We start from the raw sequence: 15,509 nt of genomic DNA, 5'->3' as shown, positions 1-15,509 counted from the left end.
AAACCCTTGTTGATATGTAATTTTTTTAAAGAAAATACTAAACAGATTAGTTGCCTATTAAAAAAAAAAAAAATGTTGGGAGTCGGGCGGCAGCGCAGCGGGTTAAGCGCGTGGCACAAAGCACCAGAGTAAGGATCCCGGTTCGAGCCCCCGGCTCCCCACCTGCAGGGGAGTCGCTTCACAGGCGGTGAAGCAGGTCTGCAGGTGTCTGTCTTTCTCTCCCCCTCTCTGTCTTCCCCTCCTCTCTCCATTTCTCTCTGTCCTATCCAACAACAACAACATCAGTAACAACAACAATAATAACTACAACAACAATAAAAACAACAAGGGCAACAAAAGGGAAAATAAAGTCAATAATAACAATAAAAAAAAATCAGTGATTCCATCTCCTTGAACTGACTTTCTGCTTACTAAATGGAATGTTGCTTGGATTCATAAGTCATTTTATAAAGCCAAAAAAATAAATTTCTTTATACAAAAATCTCAGTTCATCCAGATTTTAAAAAGTTAACTATATACTTGTTAGTTTAATTCAAACAGGTTCCAATTATTGACACATCCAATGTTCTAAAACTAGTCAATAACTGAGCTAGGTCTTAAATCTCTATCTTTCTGGTTGTAAGTCTAGTAATTTCCAGTACAAGCGACTAGAGTGACATCTAATGTTGCTGATTGCAGAAATAGACTGTGAGGGTAAGCAGCAGTAATTACATAGCCTATTTTGAGGCTTTCTGTGTTCACAGTCCTGAGTACCAAGAGATTCAAGCTAAGGGAATCACTATTGTTAGTGGTTCTATTCTCTTCTGAGGTATTTGCCAAGAACAAACTATTCACAAGCCAGACAGGGCAGGAATAGGCTATGGGAGGGAATGGGGAGGTAGCTGTGAAGTCTCAGGCTGTCTTTGGACTTTGAGCCCAGCTATCTGTCTAGTTGTTGCTGCGTGAGTCAGGGTGAAGAGAGTCAAGTTAGGTAGGAGTCAGACATTCTATTCACAGAGTTCAACACAGGGGAGGCCAAGCAATGTAGAATTTCAGGGCAGATTTCTTACCCAGTAAGTTGACACTTGGAGAAAGGTAGTCATATAAAGACTGAAAGGCAGTGTTCCAACCAATTTTACAATAAGCTGGTGTTTCTCAAAATAGGGAAGAGAAAAGCGCTTGCCAGAACCTCAAATGTCTGTTTTTGTTTGTTTGTTTGTTTGTTTTGGTCCGCCACCCATGAAAACATACAAGTAGCAAACAAAGCTTGTTGATCTGCACTGGAGGGACACTCTTTTCACCCATATTTCTTTTTCAAAAAATATTTATTTGAGGGTCAGTGAAATAGCTCATCTAGGAGGATGTCTGATACAAGACCGAGGTTCAAGTCCCTGGTAGAACACTACATACAGTACTGTGGTCTCTGTCTACCCATCTGAGAATGTTGGCCCAGAGTGGTGAAGCCCCTCTGACCAAAAAAAAAAAAAAAGAGAGATAAAGAAAGACAGAGAATTGGGGATGAGGCAGCAGTGTACCTGGTTAAGTGTACACACTTCAGTGTGCAAGGAATCAAGGACTCAGGTTCAAGCTTCCACTCCCCACCTGCAGAAAGAAAGAAAGCTTCACAGGTACTGAAGTAGGGCTGCAGGTGTGGAGCGGGAAAGAAAGGAATAATGAGAGAAAGAAAAAAGAAGGCAAGAAAGAAAATCTGAAGACTCTATCTGGACATGTTTACATCACATGCTGTTGTTGACATTTGGTCTGGAAAGAACTGGGAAGAATGATGCAACATCAAAAGTCAGGACATCAGGACTTTGGCCAAAAGCTTTTCACAGCTCATACGGAGAGTGGTCAGACTTCCACTTCTGCCAGACTCTTGTTAGATTATTCCGTGCGGAAATCTTCCCCTTGCCAGTTCTAATTCTGCAGCAATCACTCCCCCACAGCTTGACCACCATGTCCATTCCACAGACTTTGGGAGGAGGGAGGAAAGTTATAGGGAGTTTAGATCTTTCGAAGAGATTTTGATCATGACGTTGAAATAGCTATAGAACTCTCTTGAATTTTCAAATTCTTTTTTTTTTTTTTTTTTGCCTCCAGGGTTATCACTGGGGTCTGGTGCTGGCACTACAAAACCACTGCTTCTAGCGGCCATTTTTCCACTTTATTGGATAGGACAGAGAGAAATTGAGAGAAGAGGTGCAGATAGGCAGAGAGAGAGAAAGATATACACCTGCAGACCTGCTTTACGGCTTGTGAAGCAAACCCCCCTGTAGGCAGGGAGCTGGATCCTTTCGAGTCCTTGTGCTTAGTACTATGAATACTTAGCCAGGCGTGTCACTGCTAGGTCTCCTTCCCTTGAATTCTTCACTTATGGCAGAGTAAACATCCTGTTTGATTAAATCAAAATTGTAGAGCCTACTTTATAGGAAAGTTATTTTTGGGGGGGGAGCATGATGATGTAAGTAAAGTCTTTTTTCATAGATGCATTTTAATTTATTAATTATCTACCCCCATCAGATGCATGTGTATATTTCTTTTTATGAAAAATTTCAAATGTAAAAACAGGAAATGCCATTTAGCCATTTAGCCCTGTATTTAGTAGATAACATTGTTTCATATTTCCTCCCTTTATATATTAACTCACAATTCCAGTAAATGAGGGCAGGGGAGACAGCATAACGGTTATGCAAAGAGACTCTCATGCCTGAGGCTCCAAAGTCCCAGGTTCAATCTGCCTTCACCATAAACCAGAGCAGAGCGGTGCTCTGGCAATAATAACAACAACAACAATGGTGGAGGGTAGGTAGTATAATGGTTATGCCTGAGGCCCCCAAATCCTCACCACCACAAGCCAGAGCCGAGCAGCTCTTTGGTAAAGTAAATAAATAAACAAATAAATAAATATATTAATAGATACAAACTTCAGTAAACTGGAAATATTCTATCTCCGTCTAATTAGTATTCAGATCTAAGAATAAGATACTTCCCCCTACTTTATGACAACACTCTATTTTACCTAACAAAAGTACTTCCAGTTCCTCAAAATAAACCTATATCATGGAAGAATTTACCCAGCTACCCTCAAATACTAAAATCATAGCATGCTAAGAGCAATCACAAGTCACACCTTCCCTGTAATCGCTAAGTCTCTTAATTTGTTGTTTCTCTTTTTCTTTTCTCGCCCTCTCCCCCTCTCATCCCCTCCCCCCTCCCCCTCCTCCTCCCCCTCCTCTTTCTTCTTTGCTAGCCAGCTTGTTTTTATTTATGCCCTCAGGCCTTAGCCTTGTTTCCACACTAAGTATAGTCTGTCCTTCCCCTGCTGCTTCTTGGTTTTGGGGTTTTTTTTTCCTCCAGGGAAATCTTTGAGATTTTAATTTTGAGTCTCTTTTTTGCATTTGAATCTTTCTCCTGCTTCTAACCTGATCAGGTTCCCTGATTTCCCTTGTGGATTTCTTGTCCCTTACTTTTTCTTTCTTTCTTTCTTTCTTTCTTTCTTTCTTTCTTTCTTTCTTTCTTTCTTTCTTTTTCTTTCTTTCTTTCCTTCTTTCTTTCTTCCTTTCTTTCTTCTTCTTTTTTTAAAGACTCTTTTTTAAATATATATTTATTTATTTATTCCCTTTTGTTGCCCTTGTTTTATTGTTGTAGTTATATTGTTGATGTCGTTCGTGGTTGGATAGGACAGAGAGAAATGGAGAGGGAAGGGGAAGACAGAGAGGAGGAGAGAAAGACAGACACCTGTAGACCTGCTTCACCTCTTGTGAAAAGACCTCCCTGCGGGTGGGGAGCCTGGGGCTGGAACTGGATCCATACGCTTTCTGTGCTTAACCCGTACTTTTTCTTTTTTAAGTTTATTTATTTATGAAAGAGAAGAGAAAGACAACCACAGCATCACTCTAGCACATGTGCTGCTGGGAATACAACTCAGAGCCTCATGCTGTGAATCCAGTGCTCCCTCCACACACACCTTCTTGTCTTCACTTGGACTCTTCTGTTCTTTGCTGCTTCTCGGTCTTGAGGTTCTCCTGGAGGCTGCTGAGTCGGAGGCACATGGTATCCGTTTTCTTGGGCCAAAGATTCAGGGACTTATATTTTTTATCCTTATAGGTTATTCTGAGGTTCTCTTTCTGAGTCTGGTTCGTGGTGGCAAGATTACAGGTAGTGGATTTTTTAGTAATTTGGATCTTAGAGCGTTTAGAGGTTGTTCCCACCTTACTGAACACCTGGAACAGTTCTACTTCCAGGTCATCCAGCTGTTTCAGCTGCTATTTATTGCCTGGAAGGCCTTTGCTCTTAATCTTGGCCACAGCGGAAGTAATCACTGCCCATTCTGAGGGAGAGAGTCATTATTTCTCTTAATTTGGTGTTTCCTAATTTAATTTTGTTTAAAGATTTTATTTATTTTATTTTTTAAATATATATTTTTAAATATTTATTCCCTTTTGTCACCCTTGTTGTTTTATTGTAGTTATTATTGTTGTTATTGATGTCATCGTTGCTGGATAGGATAGAGAGAAATGGAGAGAGGAGGGGAAGACATAGATGGGGAGAGAAAGATAGACACCTGCAGACCTACTACACCACCTGTGAAGCGACTCTCCTGCAGGTGGGGAGCTAGGGGCTCGAACCCTGATCCTTATGCCGGTCCTTGTGCTTTGCACCACGTGCGCTTAACCTGCTGCGCTACCGCCCGACTCCCAGATTTTATTTATTTATTAATGAGAAAGATAGGAGAGAGAGAAAGAACCAGACATCACTCTGGTACATGTGCTGCCGGGGATTGAACTCAGGACCTCATGCTTGAGAGTCTAGTGCTTTAGCCACTGTGCCACCTCCTGGACCACATCTAATTTATTTATCTATTTATTTATTTATATTTATTTATTCCCTTTTGTTGCCCTTGTTTTTTGTTGTTACTGGTGTCATTGTTGTTGGCTAGGACAGAGAGAAATCTCCAGAGGGGAGGGGAAGACAGGGAAGAAAGACACCTGCAGACCTGTTTCACCACCTGTGAAGTGAATCCCCTGCAGGTGGGGAGCAGGGGCTCGAACCAGGATCGTTCGGCCAGTCCTTTGGGCCACGTGCGCTTAACCCGCTGTGCTACTGCCCGACTCCCCAATTTATTTATTTCTTTAACCTAGAGAAATCTTGACTTTTCTGTCTCCCTCCCTCACTTCTCAACATTTACTTGTGAAATAAACTCGATAAACCATTAACTTTCCAATAAGAAAAAAGAAAAGAAAAAGAAAAAATATATATATATGTACACACACCGGTTGAAACTGCCTTTAAGACTGTGAGAACTAATTGCCCCAGAGTCCTTTGCTTTGGTCTAATACAGGAAGTCCAGTCCAAGTTTTACTTGTGTTTTCCCTTTCTGTCCTTTTTTCCTTTTTAAAATTTTATTTATAAAATAAAAAATATCGACAAGACCATAAGATAAGAGGGGTACAATTCCACACAATTCCCTCCTTGTTTCTTAAGAATGGTAGTTGAAGTTGTCATCTTTCAGGTTTCTGGTCACCCAATAATCTGACCTGCACTTTGATTGGCAGGCTTTTGGCTGATCTCTTTGTTAAAGATGGTTCCCAATGCAAGGATCTCTGGGACATGTAGTCTTTCCTGGCTGCCAGCATTCCACTTCCTTCCTATGTGACAGAGTTCATGGAGCAGAAGCAATCTGTAGCGAATGTGTCTGGCCTCTTCAAAAACTAAAGATTGCATTTATTGTTGTGTGTGTAAACTGCTTTCAACAAGGCAAACACTATATGTTAGATAGGTTTGCTTACTGGATAAATAAATTAAAAGGTTTCAAATGTCAAATACATTTCACGGAGCAGTAGGAGGCTATGCTTACTTCAAAGACATAAAAGTTTCATACACAGTCATTAGATGACTTTTTGCAAAATAAACAGAAAAAGCAATTTGAATTTTCTGACCTACTTTAAGATGTAGCTGCAGTTACTAAATATTTAAATAAAAGTGACTTCAGGGCAGAGGGTAGATAGCATAATGGTTATACAAAGAGACTCTTCTGCTTGAAGTTCCAAAGTCCCAGGTTCAGTCCCCTGCACCACCATAAGCCAGAGCTGAGCAGTGCTTCAGTAAAAAAAAAAAAAAAAAAAAAAAGTAAAAATAAATAAATGACTTCAGAGGTCTTGTTTAGGGGACACCCCACAACTAAGCAGGGATTTTTTTTTTTTGCCCTTGGGCTTAGAAAGAATTATGCTGCAGGTCTGAGACACAAAAACAAGCTTGTTTATTTCTCTAAGCTAAGGGAATCTGGTCCACCAGTGCAGCAGTTGTGAAGCTCCAAGATGGTGGCTTTGGAGTGGTGTTTTATAGCCTTCCGGTTCTGGCTCTAAATCTGGGTCTTAGTTTGTCGTTTTGCCCTAATCTGATTTGACTTACTAGGACCTGATGAGGAAAAAAGGCTCTTAGAGGAATGATTAACTTTTTGGAATTTCAGGGCTGGCAAAATAGCTTGGTTGGGTAGTGTGTGACTTGCCATGAGTATAAACCAAGTTTGAGCCTGGCCCCCGCTGCACTGGAGGAAGTTTTGGTGTGTTCTCTCTCTTTCTCTCTCTCTCTTGTTTTTAATAAGTTTCTGTCCTGGTATCTAACTAATGCAATCTGTGTCAAGCTCTAAGAATGGCTCTTGGGTTGGCAAAATATCTCACCAGCGTAGTGCACCTCTCCATTTCACCATGCTTGCACTAGCCCTCATTTCACTAGAAGAAACTCCACTGTGGATCCCCCCCCCTTGCCTCCAGGGTTATTGCTGGGGCTCGGTGCCTGCACTACAAATCCACTGCTCCTGGAGGCTATTTTTCCCCTTTTGTTGCCCATGTTGTTTATCATTGTTGTTATCATTATTGTCATTGTTGTTGGATAGGACAGAGAGAAATCGAGAGAGGAGGGGAAGACAGAGAGGGGGAGAGAAAGACAGACACCTGCAGACCTGCTTCACTGCTTGTGAAGTGACTCCCCCGCTGTAGTTGGGGAGCCGGGGTTTGGACAGGAACCCTAGAGTTGGTCCTTGTGCTTTGTGCCATGTGTGCTTAACCCGCTACGTTACTGTCCAACCCCCTCTCTCTTTTCCCACTCCCTCTTTCCCTCTCCCCTTTTCCTTCTCTGCTCCTCTATCCTTTTGTGTCTCTCTGCCTGAAAACAATTAGTGAAGCACTAATGATGACAAATACATATATAATAAAACAATGAAATAAAAAGGTACTTGAAACTAAACTGATCCTTATAAACTCAGAGCCAGTTCAGTTGTCTCTCACAGATGACTGCTTGATTTTTAAAAAAATTTTAATTATCTTTATTTATTAGGTAGAGGCAGCCAGATAATTGAGAGGGAAGGGGAGATAGAGGAGAGAGACAGAGAGACACCTGTAGCCCTGCTTCACCACTTGTGAAGCTTCCCCCCTGCAGGTGGGGACCAGGGACTCAAACTTGGGTCTTTGTGCATTGTAATATGTGCGCCCAACTAGGCGTAACACCACTCGGCTAGACAGCTTGATTTGTTAATCAGATCTCACCTTCTTCAGTATTCCCATAAACTCACAAGATTTCACTGGCCACTGACAAATGGAATGGGGCCCTTAGAAAACACTTGGCACTAGTGTTCCGCCTGGCGCTTTTCTTACCTTAACAGTTACAGCAAAAAAAATGTTCCTCAAGCAAAGCCAATTTTATGAGAAATGTAAAACTGCAGTCAGTCAAAAAGTTGTACACGCTGCCCATCTAGAGATGGCGTCTCTAGAATTAAAGGAGAAAACAAACAAGAAGGACACACTGAGGCTTATAGTTTGGGTGATGTGACAAGCCCTTCCTGTGAGCAGCTGCGGTCACATTCTTTTGGCTTTACACTAAACCAGTCTTACAAAGTCCTTATACCATAGATAGATAGATAGATAGATAGATAGATAGATAGATAGATAGAGCCGGTCAATGGAGGCTGCACAGTGAAGCCCGCCTCTTTTTACAGTCTCCTCTCTCTTCATTACAAGAAAAAGAGCCTTTACTGAGGTTTCACAGTCATTTTTTTAAAATTATTATTTTTAAATTTATTTTTCCCTTTTGTTGCCCTTGTTTTTTTCATTGTTGTTGTAGGTATTTTTGTTGTTGTTACTGATGTTGTTGTTAGTTAGGACAGAGAGAAATGGAGAGAGGAGGGGAAGACAGAGGTGGAGAGAAAGACAGACACCTGCAGACCTGCTTCACCACTTGTGAAGGAACTCCCCTGCAGGTGGGGAGCCCGGGGCTTGAACCAGGATTCTTTCACGGGTCCTTGCGCTTGGGTCCTTGTGCTTTGCGCCACGTGCGGGTAACTTCACCATCATTTTCTGCATGTGCACTGTATGATCACTGGATGTCCCTGAGTTGAACATCTTCCTCATAAATATGCATGAGTTTTTCCCCGGGAACATGTTTAATTATGCACAGACTGTTAGATCACCATAACTCTACTAAGCATAAAACTGGGATATACTCCCCACTTCCTCTTTCTGAGTGTTGGTACTATACAGTCTTTAGTTGGTACTATTCAGACATGCTAGCCCTGGGTTCATACCTGTGTGTGTGTGTGTGTGTGTGTGTGTGTGTGTGTGTGTGTGTGTGTGTGTGCGTGGGAAGCTTCACATGCGGTGAAGCAAGTGCTCTATCTCTATCTCTGTCTCCCTGTCTCTCCCCTCTCAGTTTCTCTGTCCTACAAAATAATAATAATGAGAAGAAGCATTTATGGAGGCTGGGTGGTGGCACAGCTGGTTAAGCATACATACTACCAAGCACAAGGATCTGGGCTCAAGTTCCTACTCCCCACCTGCAGGGCATCTGCTTCATAAGTGATGAAGCAGGTTTACAAGTGTCTCTCTTTCTTTTTTCCTCTCTATATTCCCCTCCTCTCTCAATTTCTCTCTGTCCTATCCAATAATATGGAAAAAATGGCCACCAGGAGCAGTGATTTATAGCGCCGGCACTGAGCTCTGGCAATGACCTTCGTGGCAATTAAAAAAAAAAACATTTATTAAAATAAAGGAGCAGAGAGAGATCCAGCAAACATACAGGCATGTGATCTTTGAGAAACACCACATATATCAGGTTTAACGCCTCCAACAACATCAAACAGATAAGGCGGTCATTCATGACTCTTTCTTGCATTCCCATTAACCACTCCCCCAAACAAATACTTCAAAGGAATGAGGAAAGGAACCACAGAGCTCTACCTTTTCCCCCTAAGGGAGGGATGTTCTCCTAAAGATCAGCTGGAACCAGGATTAAAGCATTGCTGAGCTTCTGGGCTGGTGATTGCATAACCTTTTAGCCTCACCTCTACCACACGATTGACCAATTCATATCTGTGTGGGCCAACTCAATCTCTGTGATGCTCCCAGATGAAGGTGGACATCTTTGTGTTGGGTCACAGGTAATGGTGTGAGTCAGGCAGCTGTCTGCTCTGTTGTCATTTAGTTGAGTCATTCTGTGTGGTCGCTATTATTTTGGCTTGTCACGTGTTCTCTACGATCTTGGCTTCCTGATTGTAAAACAGGACCAATCTTCTCTACCCCAAAGTCTATTCAATTCTTGCTAATACCACTCAACAAATGTACTTTACTTTTTAATTTCATTGTTTATTTATCATTATTATATGCATTTTTAAATAGGACATCACTCTGGCAAACACTCTATTGGGCATGGAAGTTGGAATCTCATGCCTAAATGTCCAAGTTATTATACCAACTCCTGGACAACGTACGCTGCCTTCTCAACGGTCTCCTGGATTTTTAAGTTAATAAGATGGAAAACTGATGCTGATAAATAAGTATAATTATTTGAATTATACTGATGACAACTGGCTAATAGGTATTGTTGATTAAGATTTCATGTAAGGGGGGAATTGGGTGGTAGCACAGCGGGTTAAATGCACATGGCGCAAAGCGCAAGGACCGACTGGCTTAAGGATCCCGGTTCAAGCCCCTGGCTCCCCACCTGCAGGGGAGTTGCTTCACAGACGGTGAAGCAGGTCTGCAGGTGTCTGTCTTTCTCTCCCCCCTCTCTGTCTTCCCCTCCTCTCTCCATTTCTCTCTGTCTTATCCAACAATGACTACAACAATAAAACAACAAGGGCAACAAAAGGGAATAAATAAATAAATAAATAAATACTAAAAAATTCATGCAAGGGGCTACTGGTGGCAGACCTGGTTGAGTGCACATGTTACAGTGAACAAGGACCCAGATTTGAGCCCCCCGGTCCCCACCTACAGGGGGAAAGCTTTGCAAGTGGTGAAGCAGGGCTGTAGATGTCTCTCTGTCTCTCTTCTTCTCCATCTCCCCTTCCCTCTCAATTTCTGTCTCTAGCCAATAAGTTAATAAAGATAATAAAAAGTAAATAAAATCTTAAAAAATAAAATTTCATTTAAGGCATTGAAACTAGAAGAAAACATAAAATATCCTTATATTTTTTTTTTTTAAATTTTTTATTTAAGAAAGGATTAGTGAACAAACACAATTCCCACCACCCAATCCCCATAACCCATCCCCTCCCATGGTAGCTTTCCCATTCTCTAGCCCTCTGGGAGCATGGACCCAGGGTCGTTGAGGGTTGCAGAAGGTAGAAGGTCTGGCTTCTGTAATTGCTTTCCCGCTGAACATGGGCGTTGACTGGTCAGTCCATACTCCCAGTCTGCCTCTCTCTTTCCCTAGTAAGGTGTGTCTCTGGGGAAGCTGAGCTCCAGGACACATTGGTGGGGTCTTCAATCCAGGGAAGCCTAGCCAGCATCCTGGTGGCATCTGGAACCTGGCGATTGAAAAGAGAGTTAACATATGAAGCCAAACAATTTGTTGAGCAATCATGGATCCCAAGCTTGGAATAGTGGAGAGGAAGTGTTAGGGAGGTACTCACTGCAAACTCTAGTGTACTTCTGCTTTCAGGTATATATTTTGCAGTAGTTTATGGATACGTGTGCACATAAGCTCTCTCTCACAGAAACTGGTGTATATCTAGGTTATGGGACTTTGTTAGAAAGTGAACTACCTGAGATGAAATTAGAGTGTACTATAAAAGGAAAGGTCTCACCCGAGTAATGAAGCTGAAGGGTTGTCATTCCACACGTGAAGTCTCTGGATACAGTCTGAGGTGAAGCATGTTGAGGTGGCAATCGTTGCTTTGGTTAGGTTGTGATCGGCGGATGCAATATTATTTGGTTTGGATTGGGAGATGCATACGGGAAAGTGGGCCCTATCCAAGGGTTCCAGGACTGGGGGAAGTAGGGGCTCTATAGTGAAGATGTGAGGTTCCTGCTGTCTTAGGGTTCAAAAAGACAATCGATAGTTAATATTATCATCACATTATTTGTTAATTGGGTTAACTTTGAAAAGTCCCTTTGTTATGGTTTGCTGTACAGTACCCAGTATCTTGTATATAGCTGTGCTATTGGATGCTAATATCCTTATATTCTGCAGCTTGTGAGACAAATGCCAGGCCATATCATCATTGTCCTGAATATGTGTGTTAATCAGTTTAGGGCTTTAGGACTGCAGCCTAAAAAAAAAAAAAAGTTTTGAATTGTGTTTTCAAGTCTCCAGGCTATGCAGGAGGTTGTATGCACACAAAAGTAAGGTGAGTTAGTTCACATTCAGGTCTGCTATGCAAGTTAGACTAAATGTCAATCAAAGTCTTTTTGGTTTAATGTACAAATTGTATGACAGGTCAGTAGAGAGGTGATTGGTTGAGTTTCAAGCCTGGGTTGTCTATAGCATACTGATTTTTTTTTAATATTTTATTTTTCATTAGTGATTTAATATTGATTTACAAGCTAGTAAGGGGGCATAATTGTAATGGGATGTAATTCTATACAGAGTTCTGTGTCCCATCCCCTCCACTGGGAACTTCCCTATTGTTTACCCCAATGGGAGTATGGACCAAAATTCTTTTTTAAAAAAATATTTTATTTATTTATTATTGGATAGAGACAGAGAGAAATTGAGAGGGGAGGGAGAGATAGAGAGGGAAAGAGACAGAGAGACACCTGCTTCACCACTTGTGAAACTTCTCCCCTGCAGGTAGGGACCAGGGGCTTAAACCCAGGTCCTTGTGCACTTTAGCAGGTATGCCACCGCCTACCCCCCCCCCCAGTTCTTTACAGGGTGCAGAAGGTGGGAGTTCTGACTTCTGTAATTGCTTCTCCCCTGGACACGGGATGTGGATGTTGGCAGGTTGATCAATACTCTCCCCCCAGACTGGTTTTGTCTGAGTTTCTGCCAGAAGTGAAAGAGTCTGGGCATCCCTGAGCCTGCTGGGCATGCTGGGACCCAGCACTAAACACTTCCGGATTCTGTTTCACTCTGAGTTGTTCCATTTTGCTTCTCTCCCTTTCCTTCCTCTTTTCTGAAAGAAATGTCCTTTAAAAACCAATGATTTACATGAGGCAGTCTTTATGAACGGGAAAGAGCAAGAAAGAACGGCAGCACCCTGGCACATGTGACTATGGGAACCAACTTAAGGCCTCAGTGATGCAAGTCCTGCACTCTGCTAGCTGCGCCAAGAAGTATCTGTATTCTTTTTAAGCAGTCATTTTTTAAAAAATATGCACTTATATTTGTGTGTGTGTGTGTGTGTGTGTGTGTGAGAGAGAGAGAGAGAGAGAGAGAACACAAAAAAGAAAGCCAGTACTACCCAGGCACACGCAAGCCGGGGGTTGAATTCAGGACCTCATGTTTGAGAGTCCAATATCTTTTTTTTTTTTAATATTTATTTATTTTCTCTTTTGTTGCTCTTGTTTTCATTGTTGTTGTAGTTATTATTGTCGTCGCCGTTGTTAGATAGGACAAAGAAAAGGAGAGAGGAGGGGAAGACAGAGAGGGGGAGAGAAAGAGAGACACCTGTAGACCTGCTTCACCGCCTGTGAAGCGGCTCCTCTGCCGTGGGGAGCCAGGGGCTCGAACTGGGATCCTTAAGCCGGTCCTTGCGCTTTGCGCCATGTGCGCTTAATCCGCAGCGCTACCCGCGAGAGTCCAAAATCTTATCCACTGCACCACTTCCTGGGATGCTATGTTCTCCCACCACCTTTTTTTAAAAATATATTTTTGCTATCTAAAAGTGACTTTCCAACTCAGGCTACTTTCCACAGCCGTCGTAGGCCAAGCAACCTGGGCCTGCTTAAGTTACAGCAATTAAAACAAGCTTATTTTGGGGTTTCAGACTGTAGCCCAGAAGACGCAGACACAAGAAACACTGAAGCTACAGGCTCAAACTGTCCCAGGTGGGGGAAGTCTTATTTACATAACAATTGGGCTATCGTTCATGTTCAGGTTGAAGGTATGCAAACGAGGCTTTCAGACTGCAGTCAAATTTTAGTCCACAGCAGTCTTTGTTGTGTTGGCTTGGTTTCATTTCCTTAATGACTAGGGACCAGTCTGGTCATGTCCAAACATGCCATGCATGGTATCTGGAAGTGTCTGGAACTCAACCCTAAGCAGTTCCCAGATTTTGTTCCTTCCCTTTTCTTTGTTGAATCTTGATTTGGAATGACTCCATTTTTTTTTCTCACATCATTTATTACACAGAAATGAACGGATGACTTTCCGTTGATTAACAATCCTCTTTAACAAGTCTCTGCCATAGTAACAGTGAAGATTAAATGTTTACTTTGGCTATCCGGCTTTATATCCGGTTTGACCCCTAGTCATACTTGCCACACTCCCCGCTAAATACTTTCCAAGCACACCAGTCTTTTTGTTTGCAACCTCAAATCTTTTTTTTTAATGTTCAGTAAAGTTTTATTATGTTTAAATGCTTGTTATTACACCTCTGCCCCCGACTTATTGTATCATGCTAGTGAAAAATAGACTAGGTACTGCTTTTGCCTGTAATGCTTTTTCTTTGTTCATGTTCACCCGGTGGGGGGGGGGAGGGGGAGCTAGTGGTTTATAGTGAAGTTGTTGACACGTGAGTGCGATTTCTCATTCCCGTGCACCATGCAACAGGGTCACAAGTTTTCTGCTACCGCCTCCCACCCTGTCATTTCCCAGAATACATTGCTTTGGTGCAATATGCCACACCCCATCCAAATTTTGCTTTGGGATTTCTTTCTGTGTTCTTCTTTTTTATAAAAGGATCCTTATATTTTAAGAAAATATTTATGTGTTTATTTATTGGATAGAGACAAGAGAGAAATTGAGAGGGAAGGAAGAGTTAGAGGAGATGAAAGAGAGACACCTGCAGCAGTGCTCATGAAGCTGTCCCCCTAAAGGTGGGGACCGGGCACTTTAACTTGGGTCCTTGTGCACTGTCATGTGTGTGCTTAACCAGGTGTAACACCCCCACCCCCTGTCTTCCTTTCTTAAGTTACACTTGTAAGTTAGATCATCTGGTATTTGTCTTTTTTTTTTAATTATTGTAGTTATTATTGTTATTGATGTCGTTCTTGTTACATAGGACAGAAAGAAATGGAGAGAGGAGGGGAAGACAGAGAGGGGGAGAGAAAGACAGACACCTGCAGACCTGCTTCACCGCCTGTGAAGTGACTCCCCTGCAGGTGGGGAGCCGGGGGCTTAACTCGGATCCTTATGGTCCTTGCACTTTGTGCCTCTTTCACTTAACCTGCTTCAGTACTGCCCGACTCCCTCGTCTTTTTAAAAAAATTTTTTTTATTGGGTTATTAATGGTTTACAGTTGACAGTAAAATACAATAGTTTGTACATGTATAACATTTCTACATAACAATACAACCTCCACTAGGTCTTCCTCTGCCATCCTGTTCCAGGACCTGGACCCTCCCCCACTATGGACACATCCCAGAGTCTTACTTTGTTGCATTTGTGCATTGTAACATGTGCACTCAACCAGGTGCGCCACCACCCAGTCCCTCTCATCCCATTTTCTAATGGAATTGTTTGTTATTTTTTGTTGTTACTAAGTTTACTGAGTTCTTCCTGTGTTTTGGTTATTCGTCCTTTATCTGAAATATGTTGTGTCAAGATCTCCCATTTTTTGGCTGTCTTTCTGCTTGGGTGGTGGTAGCTTTTGCTGTGCTGAAGCTTTTCAGTTTGATGTAGTCCCATTGGTTTATTTTTGGTTTTGTTTTCTTTGCTGTTGAACTTGAGTCCTTGTCCTATCCATTACAAAATGGAAAAAATGGCCTCCAGGAGCAGTGGATTGATAATGCAGGCACCCAGCCCCAGTGAGAAGCATGGAGGAAAAAAATGTTTCAGTTATTTTTTTGCTGGAGTTTTACTCCACAACAACTTCTTCTGACAGAAAGAGAGAGAGAAGGGGAAAGGTGTCAAAGCACTGATGCTTCCTCTAAGGTAGTGGTGGTTGGGTTTGGACATGGGTCAGAAGCATAGCAAAGCAGGAACATTGTCTGGGTGAGTTATTTTCCCAGCTCTATTTGTTTTTGTATTTTTACCAGTGTACTGCTCAGCTCTGGCTTATGGTGGTACTGGTGATTGAACCTGGGACCTGGAAACCTCAGGCATGAGAGTCTGCTTACATAACCATTATTCTGTCTAACCCTGCCTGAGAT

The sequence above is a fragment of the Erinaceus europaeus genome, chromosome 1, assembly GCF_950295315.1.
Source record: "Erinaceus europaeus chromosome 1, mEriEur2.1, whole genome shotgun sequence".
In the NCBI taxonomy this organism is placed as follows: Eukaryota; Metazoa; Chordata; class Mammalia; order Eulipotyphla; family Erinaceidae; genus Erinaceus; species Erinaceus europaeus.
Note: the sequence above shows the minus strand (reverse complement) of the source record.